This window comes from Engystomops pustulosus, chromosome 10 (genome assembly GCF_040894005.1).
Source record: "Engystomops pustulosus chromosome 10, aEngPut4.maternal, whole genome shotgun sequence".
Taxonomy (NCBI): domain Eukaryota; kingdom Metazoa; phylum Chordata; class Amphibia; order Anura; family Leptodactylidae; genus Engystomops; species Engystomops pustulosus.
The window spans coordinates 67,308,187-67,323,320 of NC_092420.1; the positions used below are offsets into that span (position 1 = coordinate 67,308,187).

A 15,134-nucleotide genomic window follows, 5' to 3' on the forward strand; every position below is an offset into this window, starting at 1 on the left:
TATATGTTTTAATATTCAATTATTTGGATGTGTGTAGGGTAGGGTCGGTGTAGTCTTATTCTGGATGGTGGGAAGCAAAAACCGCACCCGTTGGAAGGCTTCAATCTCTTCCAACAGCTGATTGGTGGTTGAACCAAGAATTAGAGCCCCATCTTTCTAGGGTTGGGAGATCCAAAATAGAAGTTGTGGCATACGACCCTAGTCAAAAGCCTCTCACTCAGCCAAACCACTTCCCTATGCTTTACTGAGGAGACCCAATCAGGTCGAAACAGCGCTGTCTACAGTTGAGAGTCTGTTCCTTCTGGAATAGATATACTGGTCTGGTATTAATCCTGCATCATGTCATAAGACCTCTTGTAGATCATGCTTGATGTCAAGGGAGCTGCCTTACAAGGTAGCTAAGAGGCTTGGTTTTCCTTATCCCATCCTGGAAAACTTTACATATTTTCCCCTCTTTCATTAATGACATGCACGTGGATGTCTGTTGCTTGGTTCATTCCCACGTATGGAGACTTTCTTTTGACAGATAGTATATTCCTCTTACATCAGAATTTAATATATCTCAAGGACGTTCACAGATCCGCCTTACGACAACAACATGAGATAGAGAGTCCTTGAAGATTAGCCTGTCTCTGTGAAGCAGCAGTACAAAGCTTTGTTTTTCTACGAACGCTGTGTAGCATCCCCCATTCTTTACACGTGAGCCCTACTCACCTCTTTATGACATCTCACATTCCAATCACATCAGTTACACCATCCATCCCCTCCACTAAATTAGTAAGAACAGAGGATAAATCCACTCTGTCCCCCCTACAACACATGCATGTTAACCTGCCAGCCTTACACAAAATGAGTTTGACCTCTGAGTAGTTGTGTGGTGACCTTTGCTTTGGTGGTTTGTAATGTGTTACAAGCCACATTCCAAGTGTTCTTGGGAACAGCTTTAAGTGGGTCTACAGGTGAATCTTACTTTTTTTTTCTTAAAGAACTTTTTCCCATGGACATAACCAACTGTCCCTTGGTATCTGTAATGGTGTTGACCCAGGTCACCCCCTTCACGCTAAGTGAAACAAATGCTGATTAAAGCAAGTAAAAGTATTGACCACCAAATCCCATATTTCCTGGTAACATCAAAGCCTTATATTAGACACAGTGCCTGGCCAATAGACCCAGCCAGGGCAAAGCATCATCATAGCTATTACTATTGAGGAATCCAAGAAAACCAGTCCAAAAATCCAGCAATCATCAAAGCAACCAAGATCACAACCAACCACTTTCAATGCATATGCACATCATGGATGATTTTGAAACAAGCAGTAAGTGGCTGTTGCTTGGCAGACTTGGCCCATCCATATAAAATAGGAGTCCATATAGATGGCTGCCATGGAAAACTGCCTGGCCAACGCTAGGGAAGATTGCCACCACAATTTCACTGACGGCTAACGCCTATGGTCCACAGAAGCAGCACAGAAGATGAGATTTTTGCATATCAGGACTGTCCGGGCTACCTTCATTTGCAAAAGAAAATCCTATTAAAGACGTCCATATACTTAAGATAACCATGAGGTGAACTCCCCTACCACCAACAGCTCTCCATATAAACTCAAAACATCCAAGCTTCACTCAACTAAGTAAGCATGTCCTGTGTGTGAGTGGCCACAGGGGAATAAGCAATAGTAAGACACCTGGTTCAATTTCCGATGGAAACATAGGCACGCTAAAACCCAACATGTCAATCCTACTTTTTTCTATTATGTTCCCTAGGGGTCCATAGTAGAAAACCACCACACAGCAGAGACTTTATGACAATAAAGATACATGTACACAAAGGCGTGTTTATCACAGGCTGCAAGCAACGGATCTGTGGTCCAATGTTTGCGTCCTGTGTGGTGTCACCAGTGTTTGAGGACCACTCCCAGGCCGATGACCACAATATAGACTGGACAAGTTTCAAACAGAGGCAGGAATAGGACCTTCTCTGAGTTTTGTGGCTGCTCATACATGGAGCCATGTGTATGAGCCCATAGAAATGCATTTGTCCACATGCTATCAGTTGTATCACACGAATAAAACCAGGTTTGTGTACATGAGGGCTAAAAAATGACAGATGAAGGTAAATACGGCTTATACGACTATAAATAGTGAACTTTCTTTATATCTTTAAATGTGAACCTTTCTATTTAGTCTTGCGGAATCCAATTGCAGCTCATCATGAAGTATAATTAATGAAATGCTCCATCACACTGATATGAGAAGTCCTTCAGGAGACTGTGCTCCAGCATCTCGTACTGATAAAAAGGGGTCTGCCCTGCAAGCCCCTGATAACTTAGCACACGTTAGGGAGGCCCCCATTCCAAGCTTTTCCAAAGGAACCAACGACTTCAAGAAAAATAGATTTTTTAATTGTATATCTGGAAATATTGTTAGAGGGGATGCTTCATGCCCTGTTGTCACGATGAAAGTCTGGTATGTAGAGAGGAACCTAGAAATGTTCCTTCTGACATAGAAGAAGGTTCAGTGATGACACAAATTTAGTGTAGATGGTAATATCAGTTCTGTACATGAGGCTGATTTAGTGCCAGACACGATTGCTGGGAACATAGTTCCGAATAATGTGACCAAACTCAAGACACAACGTTCTATTCATGTCAAAAGAACAATGATGCAGACATTTAGATGCAGCCTACTTGTTCTTACTAAGGAGGAAGACTGGAATGTGCGTCTCCTCCAACTGTCTCCCAACTGCAGAGCGCTACGAGCCCCTATCACAGGCCAACAATAAGCCAGATGGCCTCAGCAATGGCCTGTAAAGCCACAAACTTCAAATGCATTTCTAACACAAAAGGGCATTTGAGCACACACAGACGGGCGCACTAAAACCTTCTACAAGGAGCCACTCCTGGCGAACAGAACACCCTCTGTATTCTAAGAGAAATACATATGTTAAAGGTGCCAACATGCTCATTAGTACAACCGCATGACTATTAATACGGGGCATGGCGGAAGGATTACAAGCAGCCTGGGTGGTGGTGAGGTCCCTGCTTTCCAGAAGAACTTGGTTGCTTAGAGACGCCCTGCTAGTAGCAATTTCACCCGTCATTCAGGTGAAGAATGTGTCACTTAAAAACATTTGTTATAACATTTACTATTTCATATGTTGTATAATGGATACATTAGGACACATGTAACTATTGTGAAGTGTATACTGAATCTAATATGGTGTGTGCCTATAATAAAAGGACCCGGTCACCATTGAGGATGACACTTTTTCTTAATTCTTTAAAGGAAATCTACTACTTGGATTCAGTCCTTCTATACTAAGCACACTTGCTGTGTGCCCCCGGTGGCAGGACATGTTCTCTTTACTTCTTATTTTTGGGGAAAATATCTTCTAAAATCATGGAAATGAGCCTCAGGGGCTTCTTCAGTATCCGTTTTCTGCTAATTATTCACTCCTCCATTCAGCATTTCCATTCAGAGGGAGGTGAAGGGCAGAAACAGCTAATGGAGGCATGAATAATTAGCAGAATAGGGAGTCAGAAAATGTAGGTCCTGAGGCTCATATTTCCCAAAATTGTGATCCCTATATGTGCATTCATGTAGACATGTTTAGGATTTGATAAAAAAAAAAAAAAAAAATATATATATATATATATATATATATATATATATATATATATATATATATATATATTACAGTGGCTACTCTATAAGCGACAGCTAAAAAGGTAACCAAAGTCTCCCTAACCAAGCCATAAAGTATAGAACAAGCCAGAATGGTGTTGGTCATCTCCAAATGTAAGGATTTTGGTGCTTCTCGTAACTCCACTTCCAGAACGTATAAATACTTTCCTAGAAACAAGTGCACCACAAATGTACTATTCATTATAGGACAAGCAGCAACATCCCAAACTAAACAAAATATGAATGAGAAAAGCACAAGCACTGCGGATACAGCCAGCATGGTTTCCATTCTTCAATAGTTACAAGGAATAGCATGTTCTTCTATAGGAGTCGGGGAGCTCTGTATTCTATGGAATTCTCAGTATATCTTACCATTGGGTGAGGTCAGGTCATTGTAATAAACTTTTCTATGTTCTGTGAATTTATTTTGGGTTTATTTATGAAGAGTGAATAGGGAGGATTTGGTTTAAGGCAAACAATAAAAGCCTAGACTTCAGTTTTGCAAAAGTGGCCACGCATGGGGAGATGTCTCCTGTTAAGCCTACTGAAGCAAGACCATACAAAGTTCTCAGACCTCCTCTGTGCTGCTTGTGTGGAGAAAAAAAATCAAGATTTCCAAAATACTGGGGTAAAGGATAAGAAAGAGTAGAGCTGAAAGATATAGCACTGGAAGTACACAACGCTATACAGTGTAGTGGTCAATCCAAGATAAAGCAGCTCAGATCCCACTGACCCTGAAACACAGAATATCTAGAAAACATATGTTGTTCCATATCATAGCAATGCTGTCAGGTGACTTCAGATTCTTCCTAACTAAGAATAAATGACATTATTTCCATCTAGTTTAATAATTAGTATTTTATCATCATAATCTCAAGAATGTTACTTTAGGCATAAGGAATTGCCTTTGTTGTAATGGAAATCAGCTCTCCACACACTAATATCCCAGCGATATCACTTGCTGAAGGTTCTAGTGTCAGACAAAGACTTGTGTCTCATTAGTGACACCTATAGACAACTTACAAGTTTGACCTGTCAAAGAAAATCTATAGTTACTCAAATGATGTACATGAACACGCTCATAAAGACAGAGGAACGTGTTTTCTGTGTTGTTGTGTCCTCGGTAGTCTACAGGGACAATGTTTTTGTTAGTATCAGAAACTTCCAATCAGACATAACCCAATACACAGACCCCCCTTCTGTGTCATTACTATAGATCCATGAAAATCTATAAATCCATAAACATGATCCAATAAAAATGAGAAGGTCGTATAACCACAATCTCATTTCCTGATATACTAAGAACATTTCTAAAGACGTTCTCTAGTCGAGAAAAAAAAATGGTGTACTAGTCTTAGTGTAGGACGGCTACAAAGTGCACATCTTGCTCTGAATTTAAAGGGGTATTCCACAGCTTTTTTTTTGTATTATTTATCCTTACATTGGGTGATCAATCTCAGAATGACAGATGACAGCTCCACCAATCAGCTGATGGAAGAGATTGTGGAGCTCCAGTGGGTGCTGCTTCTGCTTCCCAGGCCTTTGAGGTCACGTCTATCATCCACATGGTCTGCAGCTTCTAAGTGAATGGGATTGTGCTGCAATACTTTGTTTGGTAGACTGTTAGTAATAGCATTTGTTTGAACACTTCTAACAATTGATTGGTGGCGGTGCCAGGTATCTTGAATACCCTTTTAAAGGGGTTGTCCACATTCAGCAAATAATTTATATTGTTTGCATAATGAAAATATATACAATTTTTGAATATACTTTATGTATCAATTCCTCGTAATTTTCTAGATCTCTGCTTGCTGTCTTGCTATAGAAACCTTCTATGTTTACTTCCACTGGATAGAAATCTGTCTCTGGTCATGTGATGTCACATAGGTGCATGAGCTGCTACTATCACATAGTGTAATAAGAGCTCTGTGATAATAATGGCTCGTGCACCTGTGTGACATCGCATGACCATGGACAGATTTCTATCCAGTGGAAATAGACATAGAAGTTTTCAATAGAAGGACAGCAAGCAGAGATCTAGAAAACCGTAAGGAATTGATACAGAAAGTATATTGGAAACTTGTATAACTTTTCCTTACACAAACTGTAACAGTACTTGCTGAAAGTGGACAACCCCTTTAAGGATTGCAAACCAGTTATGCCAAAGGCAACCATTTCGCCTAGTATTGATGCCATTCACCCTGGGTAGAAGAGGTACAACCTGCAGTCTCCTTAGGATAGGACACTCTTTTAACAACAAATGATTTCCAAAGGTGACGAAGCAGAAGGGGAAAATTTTGATCATCAGGAGAACTCAATGTTTGGCTATGTTCTGTGCACTAATGTTCTTGCACTGGTCCATTATATTGTATTATGTACAAGCGCCTTATCTGTATTGTAACCTTCTGTTTGGCACATGCTGGGAAACCACAGGCTGCCAACTCTGCCTTAGACATTTGTCCACATGTAGATGTTTTTGGTAAACACATAAAACCTTGGGAGGTCATTTGGTAGACATTTGGAGTCAGTATCGGGCTGTGATCCACACTCATCCCAGTATGAAGGTCACAATGAACTGGGACGCCCCTGAGGTTTCATTTACTAATGTACACAGCAGCGATGTGCGGAGAATACATCACAGCTGTCAAAGGCAATGATGTCAGACCCGCAGAGTACAACTTCTGTAAATTAGATTGAACTTGATACAACTAAATATTCAGGATTTATCTTGGCAGAAGACACTGACAATCTTCCCTATCCTCTGCCAATGTTCATACACTTACTATCTGTGGCTCATGATAAACTATAAAGAAAAATGATGGCAGTTATCTTTTTACAACTAAATATTTTTATTGATTTATGGAAAGATATTGTATATCTTATCTATATCAAATACTTAATATCTGTTCTGCTACCAGCCGCCTCTACTACACATATCAATATATGCCTCATAGTATACAAGGAGAATCAATGACCATAAGACAGAAGACACGAAACTCAATAATTTTACGCTCTATGGTTACAGCTAATGTCCCGGTAACCTGACCCAGTTTCTTATCAGGAATTCTTCTGAGATCAGTAAACTGGAATATAACTGTATTATCTGTATGTAGTGTTTGCAAATTCCAATCTTTATGGCTGGACCAGAGTGCATATCCCCAAGTGACTTCAAAGCATTATATGTGTAGCCTTAAGGATAACCTGGAGGTAACAACTCACTACTTATGGCACAAACAGTAAGCGCTTATTAAATAATTATTAAACACATTTATAGACTTACTTTAAACACAGTAGAGACCATACTTTCTGGATGGGGTTAACACCATAATTGCTGAGTTTAGCTCTATGGACTAATTGTCCCATATTGTGTTACAGTCACTACTCACTTGTCCCATGCAGGCAACCCCTGGATCTACAAATGTTACAAAACATGCAATCCTAACCCTATACAATCCCTCACCTGTGTGTAAGATGATAGTTTGTTATCCAGCCAGCATAGTGTACAGTCCAGGTCCAGTATGATCCCCTCCTATGTCAGTGCTCCTCAGTAGTGTTCACACATTCCCAGATCCCCAGGCAGCTCACAGTACACACAGCAGTATCAGCAGATCAGGGCAGGCTCAGCACATGGCAGCCCCTCCCCTGCCTGCCTGCCTGCCTGTCTGCAGAGTGTGATCATCAGCCTGGGGCTCCTCATTTACATGGGATCACCCAGCTCTGCACAGGGCACATCCACACATACACTGCCCATTGTCCAGCAGATGACCTACAGGAGCTTGTGCTGTCCCTTATGTTTGTTTGTGTGCACAGATACTTGTTACAGAGGTTAGATTTTGAAGACAAGAAGCCTCCAGGACATGGAAAATAAATAAAGCAAAAATATTTACGCTCCAAGTTATATAACACCAGATTCTCCTCCAGGTTCGAAAGTAGTAAAGACTAGAAAATAAAAAAATATGTGCTGATATCAGCTGATCAATGTTGGTGGAAGTCATGGAAAGTTTCTTTTTAAATCATGGGCATCAGGCAGGGGCGTAACTACAGTGGTAGCAGCCGCTATGGGGCCCGCAGCGTCAGGGGGCCCTGGCATCAGACCTGACACACTACAGTGAAGAATGTACACAATTAGATACATATTGGGGCTCATTTACTAAGGGTCCGAACGCCGCACTTTTGTCAGGTTTCCCAAATATTTCTGTTTTGCGACGAATTGCCCCAGAATTTTGGCGCACATAATCGGATTGTGTGACAGAAATCGGGGGCGTGGCCGTCGGACAACCCGACTGAGTCGGAAAAAACACAGAATTTAAAAAAGAATTTGTGTTGCAAGATCAGCACTTACATGCACCGGGAAGAAGAAGGTGAACTCCGGCGGACCTCGTCACAGCAGCGACACCTGCTGGATATCGGGCGCATGGACCTTAGTGAATCCCAGCAGACCCGAATCAGCAGCAGACAACGCGCCACAGGATCGCGACTGGACCGGGTAAGTAAATGTGCCCCATTATGCTGAACCTTGTACAGCATTATATGTATATAACAAATATGTGATGTATATATGCTGTATCTGTGATGTGTATGTGTATACACATGTGTCTGTATAAATTATACGTATGTGTGTATATATGCTGTATGTATGTATATGGCACTGTACTTCTGTGTGTATAAATGTGTAATGGTAACTTGCATGTGTAAATATACAAAAATGTATCTTTTTAGGTGGGAAGGGAGGATCCTATACAGAAGCCTGCTATGGGGCCTTTCCTCTCCTAGTTATGCCACTGGCATCAGGTGTAACATTCAGCCATATTGGAACAAGTTTATAAAATCCAGCCCCTGGCCATGAAGGTTGCCCCTCATAAACCTTTATACCAGAATGGCTTGTTCTAAAAGATTTCCCTATACAGGCGGTCCCCTACTTAAGGACACCCGAGTTACAGACAACCCATAGTTACAGACGGACCCCTCTGCCCACTGTGACCTCTGGTGAAGCTCTCTGGATGCTTTACTATAGTCCCAGACTGCAATGATCAGCTGTAAGGTGTCTGTAATGAAGCTTTATTGATAATTCTTGGTCCAATTACACCAAAAATTTTGAAACTCCAATTGTCACTGGGGCAAAAGAAAAAAAAATTGTCTAGAACTTCCATTATAAAATATACAGTTTCGACTTACATACAAATTCAACTTAAGAACAAACCTCCAGACCCTATCTTGTATGTAACCCGGGGACTGCCTGTATCCCAGCATGTAATAAGATGTCACCACATTGTGAAATTTATACCCTCCAAGAAATTTCGCAATCATCTACTGAAGAGCACATGGCAATTCAGCCACAAAGTGACAGACCACGTAAAGTTACAGGGTCACCGAGTAGTTAGGCGCATACTATGGTGCTCCAAACTTCCACTGGCATCACATCAGGGATATCCTGCCAGAGGGGGCACATACCACTATGTCAGTTTGTTTGGTTTACAATCTTTCAGCCTTAACTTGAATTTGTATGAAAGTCGGAACAGGTATAATTAGTAAGTATGACAGGCACATTGGGGCTTATTTACTAAGGGTCACGGATCGCACTTTCATCAGACTGTTCATGATTTTGGGGATTTGCGCAGCTAAGACAGGTATTTAACAGGGCTTTGTGCTGGGATTGTGATGCACGCAATCGGATCTTGGCGCACGAGGTGGGCCGTTGGACGATCCGACTGATTCGGACTGAGCGCTTGATTTAAGATTTAAATGGCGTCGCAAGATAATGCACTTAAATGCACCACGAAGAAGAACGTGAACTCCGGCGGACCTGAGCGGGTAAGCGACACATGCAGGATATCGGCGTAGTGAATCGCGGCAGAGTGCGTTATCGTCTGACCATGCACTTTTGTGAACTCCGCGGGGCCGGGTAAGTAAATGAGCCCCAGTATTTTTTCCATCCCTGTGGCTATATGATTTTCAGAATTTGAGGTTTTCAGGGGGACAAAGATTAACCATGCAGATACCTTTGATAACTCCAATGTTAAAAATTGCAGCCTGGGGCCAAAGTTTATTAAATTATCAGCATCCAGAGAGATTCACCAAAGGTCATAGTAGGCAGAAAGGTCCGTCTGTAACTAGGGATCGCCTGTAAGTTGGGTGTTCTTAAGTCAGGGACTACCTATATAGTGTATGTTAATCTAGAAGACCGCAGAAGGAAAAGCTTTGACCCTTACAGTAAACTTAAAAGTTTGGCAATCCTTGCTTGAAGATGGCGCTTTATTTCAAGAAGACATAGTACAATATAAAAAATGTGTGAGCTATACTGTCTCTGACAACCCTAAAACACCACATTCCTCATCACCAGTATGTGAATTGCTTGTCATATAATGATGGCTGTACAAATGGCGGCCGATCCAACAGTTGTGACCAGCCTGACGAGTTTCACCCTGAGGCGATATCTGTCATACTCGGCAGTGCAGGCAGCCACACGAGTACTGTGCTCATTGTCATTCCCATCGCTATGGGCTGTGTGAAATCTTTCAGCCCATTGTCACCCTCTAGTGAACCATGCGTGGCATCAGAAATGGATGAGAAGCTGTAAAGTGACTTTAGCACGAGTTTCCAGAATCTTAGAGGACATTTCATTCAACACATGCGATGTAACCTCATCTAGTTGTAAAGGAGATATGCTTCCAAAGTCATGCCTCAGGGACAATGAGTGTCCTCAGAGACCCTGGCCATTCCTTGTCAGATACGGTCAGATACCGGGGTATCTTAAACTCCTCTACATTTGTATTACATATATATAAATCAGCTACAGTGCCATCACTCTTGTGTTTTATCTGCCTACATAAATTTTGGAATACAAAAAGTTAGGTTTGTATAAGAATGTTTTTGGAGTTCCCTGAATTTTGTGTATTTTGTTATGAAACCTCTTTTACTTGGATGACAGGGTTATATCTCCAAACAATGCCAAACAGACGCTTTCTTCGCTTTATAAAGGCCAAGTTTCATCTTTTTGGCAAAGAAATTTTGTGTTTGACCTTGTTAATATTCTCAGTGAATACTACAGAACTAAATCCCATGCCAGCTTCACCAGTCAGCCTGGCGCTTCTTGCTTAATAGGCTAAAAATAATGAAGGTAGGGCAGCATATAATTTGAACCTTTAAAGTTCAACGTTAGTTTTTTTTCTAAAAAATGAAATGATATATTATATACATTGCATAGATCCATACTCATGGCTTATTGAAGTAAGTTGTGCATTATGATTTTGTACTTCCATGTATAGCAGTTTGTATTTTTTCTCTTTTTAAACATTTTGAAAAATTAAAACCTAAAACTGCAGAAATGAATTGCAAAAAACCCTCCATGTTGTTAAATATGAGCCAACGTATGTGTATCACTTAACTACTCACCATATCAGAAGTAACAAAATGAGTACAGATTTCTCGAAAGTGTAGATTCGGTACAAATCTGCCGATTTTCAAGCACTTAACTGAATCTGAATATTTTGTGATTTTCTTTGGACAAATCTTGGATCCATGATAATAATTAATGAAAATGAATTAAATCAGTTATTTTTATAAAAAGAATACTGGCTTTTACAGGACTAGAGGGGGTTATATTTCAATGTCCATGTCACTTAAAGCAACATTGGTTCCAATTGAATTGTTTAAAAAATTTGGCGAAGCTAATTGTGAATAATTTGAACAACTTTAGAAATTAACCACTGTAGGAAGAAATAAATCTTGTAGATTAAGGTCTTTTATAAGCAAATTATCCGGCCAGTTATTCATTCATCTCACATAGAAGTGATATTTACTGCCGTTAAATGCACCCAACAAGTAGGCAAAGACCAGGAACATCCTAGGAATTTCCATTCCGATCATTACATTGCTTGTTAGCCCACGTAAAAGAGCCCTTATAGGGTGTGCCCAAGTGGAGTATTTATGGCATATCCACAGGAAATGTCATAAATGTTTGATATATGTCGGTCCCACCCCTGGGACATTCGTCTTTCTCTATACTATATGTCCCCCAACCCCCATTCCACTGTAGTGACGGCAGCTCATACATACCTCTCTTTATTCACTTTTATGGATGTTCCAAAAATTCCCTGTGAATGTGCTATAAATGTCCCAGATAGCAAACCACCTATCTGTGTATAAGATATAAGAAAACAGCTAATGCAGCAGATCATTTGGAATATTAGTTTCACATGAAACTTTGCCAAACCATGCGTGAAATGCTTCAACCAGGCAAACTACAGCCCATCATCAGCACTGCATATGTTGCATGAATCTTTCAAGATAAACCTAATTTTTTATCTTACGTGTATGGACAATGTTAGAAATCTGTATGCTATTTCGTATATGTCTTGGCTAGTAAAGGAAATCCCACTGATCACCGTTTAGGGGATTGAGGACACTTGTGACATCTGCCTGTATGCCATTGTTTTGGGTAACCTCTTCTTCCTTTCTTATAACTTTATAGGCACTACAGCCTCCATTTACATTGTTCACCCAGTTCTTTGTTTATTTACTCCAAAATCATGTCTATTCATAGAAAAGCAATCAACGTTACTGGGCCAAAAGAAATGAACAGTGTGTGGCCAAGAAACATCTACTGTCCCAATTAAGTCATTTTGCCATTTTCCCCCTCTAACATTTACAAGTGAATGAAACAGAAATTGTGACCTAAAAGCAACAATATCCTCTGTCTTTAGAGTCTGTGTTTTATGACAGAACCATTGATGAGCTGAGTACAAGACCAGCCATGTTGTAACAGAGACAATAGGATGAATTTTGCCAATTCACCAGGCACAATGCGAGGATTATGTATTGTGAGGAGGGTCTGTCCCTAATGAGCCCTCAGTGTCTACAGACATTAGATCACTGACGAACTACAGTTCCAAATCAATGTTTTATTGCAAGTCCCTCATGGCAAATGCTTAGTTTGCATCCACATGTTTCAGTACTCTGCAGTGTAACTCTTACGTGACCCTAGTCACTCTAGTTGGCGATATAGTATATAGACGTAGAGAGTAATATTATTCCTCATTTCCTAATGTCCAATGCAGCAGTCCCCAACCTTTTTTGAACCAAGGCCCAGCTCATGTGCTCAAAAGTATAACACCCTCCACCGACGACTTTCATGCAACACAAATCGGGGGGCATGGCCATCAGACAACCCGACTGATTCAAACTAAGCACGAGATTTAAAATTCAAATTGTGTCGCAAGACATGCACTCACATACACCGGGAAGAAGAAGGTGAACTCCGCCGGACCTCAGCGGGGAAGCGTCACATGCAGGATATGATGGTGCGCCTGGCTCTGGTCTCCTGATCTGTGCAGGTGGCTGCATTGTGCCAGTGGGGTACTTCTTACCCAGGTTCGGCCTGGCATAGAATTAAACCATAGCCTGCGCGTAAACGGTCAGAGGTTATAGTCAGTGGCAGCGCAGGAACGCCTTGCACCTGCCCACATTACCTCTGGCCACACCCCCTTATGAGGGGAAATAGGCTTAATTATGGGCATATCCTGGGAATTGTGCTTATTTCAGGGCTTCTGTACCATAAAACTGTCCGTCAAGCTCTGATAAATGTTCCGCAATATGCTCAACTCTTCAGTCCAAAGATCCCAAAGATAGATAACCAGTTCTTGCTAAATGAAGCCTCTTTTGGTTTAGGGCCATTATAAAAAGCCTATGCAGAAGAGTAGAGCTGTTTTTGGTTAATCTCATCCAAAACTTTTAAGAGTTGGCCCACATATAGACAGGGGTTTTGTACCTACACAGTAGTAAAAGTAGTAGCAATGCTTGTTCAGTCATTACATGCTTATCCAGGCATTACTTGATGTTTACGACCTTTTTAACACTGGACTGTTATATGGGTGAAGAGTCCTATCATATCACCATACTGAAGGAATAAGGAAGACTGACTTAACATGCAATGCATACACAGTAGATAAAATCGAAATATAAAGTTTTGGGGGTTACCAATTCCCAGAGCGATCCAAAGTCTGAAATATGTTTCTATTAGTTTGGTTTGCGACTTGTGGTTACTACAAGTTGTGATATATGTGACCTAAATATAAATATGATCACCAAAAGAAAAACGGGGGTGAGGTCAGTGGGCCACCGACCCCAAACCTCCCAAGGAAGCAATACACATACAGGAACAAAAGAAAGCAATAACAAATCTAAACAACCAAGTGGTTAAAAAATCAATTTCATTTTATTATTGTCAGTCCCCCAGACGATGCAGTTTCCTGGCGAAACACGTGTCGGGGTCATTGCACACTACCGACGGTCTGTATGTGATCTCTTTATTTATATGCATCACATGTGGCTTTCCCTTTATTCATTGTAATTCTATTTGTGACTTTTATAAAACTTTATATTCCTTGCATCACTATGAGCTGCCTTATTTTGGCGTGACAGGGAGCCCTTTGCTGCTATATACTACAGTTCACATTGGGTATTGTGCAATTTTTTCTGTGAGTTCCCCTATTTATGTTTGTCATTTAATATATATATATACAATAATAAAATGAAATTGATTTTTTAACCACTTGGTTGTTTATATTTGTTATTGCTTTCTTTTGTTCCTGTATGTGTATTACTAAATATAAATATGCAAAATGTGACATGTTGACCCTTCTTTTCTAACTTTATGTATAGATAATCCTTAAAGGGCTGAGAAATGTTCCTTATATCAGTGGTGGTCACTTGGGTTAGAAAGTCCTTGATTTGCATTCTTTTAGGTAAGCCATCTGCTAATTTTACTGGCTGGTTTTGCTTGTGCTGGTGTGGACTTGCTATGGTCATATCTTTAAAGACCAATATGTAAGTGTCCAGGTGGAGCAAACATGTCTATGAGACTGTTAGTCAATTGGAGATGGTCACCTGATATCTACCTAGATTAGTGTTTGATGTGATATTGCTGCCCCCACTCACTGCTCATGCTGGGCCTGTTAATTGAAACTGACCATTGATAGTAATTAGACTTTACTCTCTGTGGCAAGATAATCCAAAGTAAGCAAGTCCCAACTTTCACCATCTCCCCTCTACCTCTCTCTTTATTCACGGGGTGGGGGCAATTAATGATAGGTTTCTCAGCATGCATGGCTGCGGGGCACATTTAGGGTCTTCAGCCTCCCTACTGGGTACCTGATACATAAAGAGGAAGAATGATGTCAGTGAAATGGCCCCAGGTTAAGGATGTAAGGTGAGCCCTATATGCTATAGTTTCTCATGGTGGGAAGGCACAATAAAACTACAACTATTTTCTACCCATGGAAACTTTGGGATGTACATCAGAAAACCAATTTAATATCAGCCATGAATTTTAGAAGACTGGCCTACAGTATGATTTACATTATATAGTGAGCTTGGAGAAATGATTATTAAATCTGGTTGTATATGATTCTTTTTTAAAGTAATTTTATTCATAGTTGTATAATTTCCCGAAG

The 15,134-nt window shown here is 40.6% G+C and overlaps 1 protein-coding gene across 1 annotated transcript in view; it reads right to left on the reverse strand.

Moving 5' to 3' along the window:
• BCAR3 (BCAR3 adaptor protein, NSP family member) overlaps positions 1-7,299 on the reverse strand; it is a 68,768-nt gene extending 61,469 nt beyond the window's left edge. Inside the window, exon 1 of the mRNA XM_072129088.1 lies at positions 7,145-7,299. The gene's annotated coding sequence lies outside the window, so the exon portion shown is untranslated. The remainder of the gene's footprint in view (positions 1-7,144) is intronic.
• Between the last annotated feature and the right edge of the window lie 7,835 nt (positions 7,300-15,134).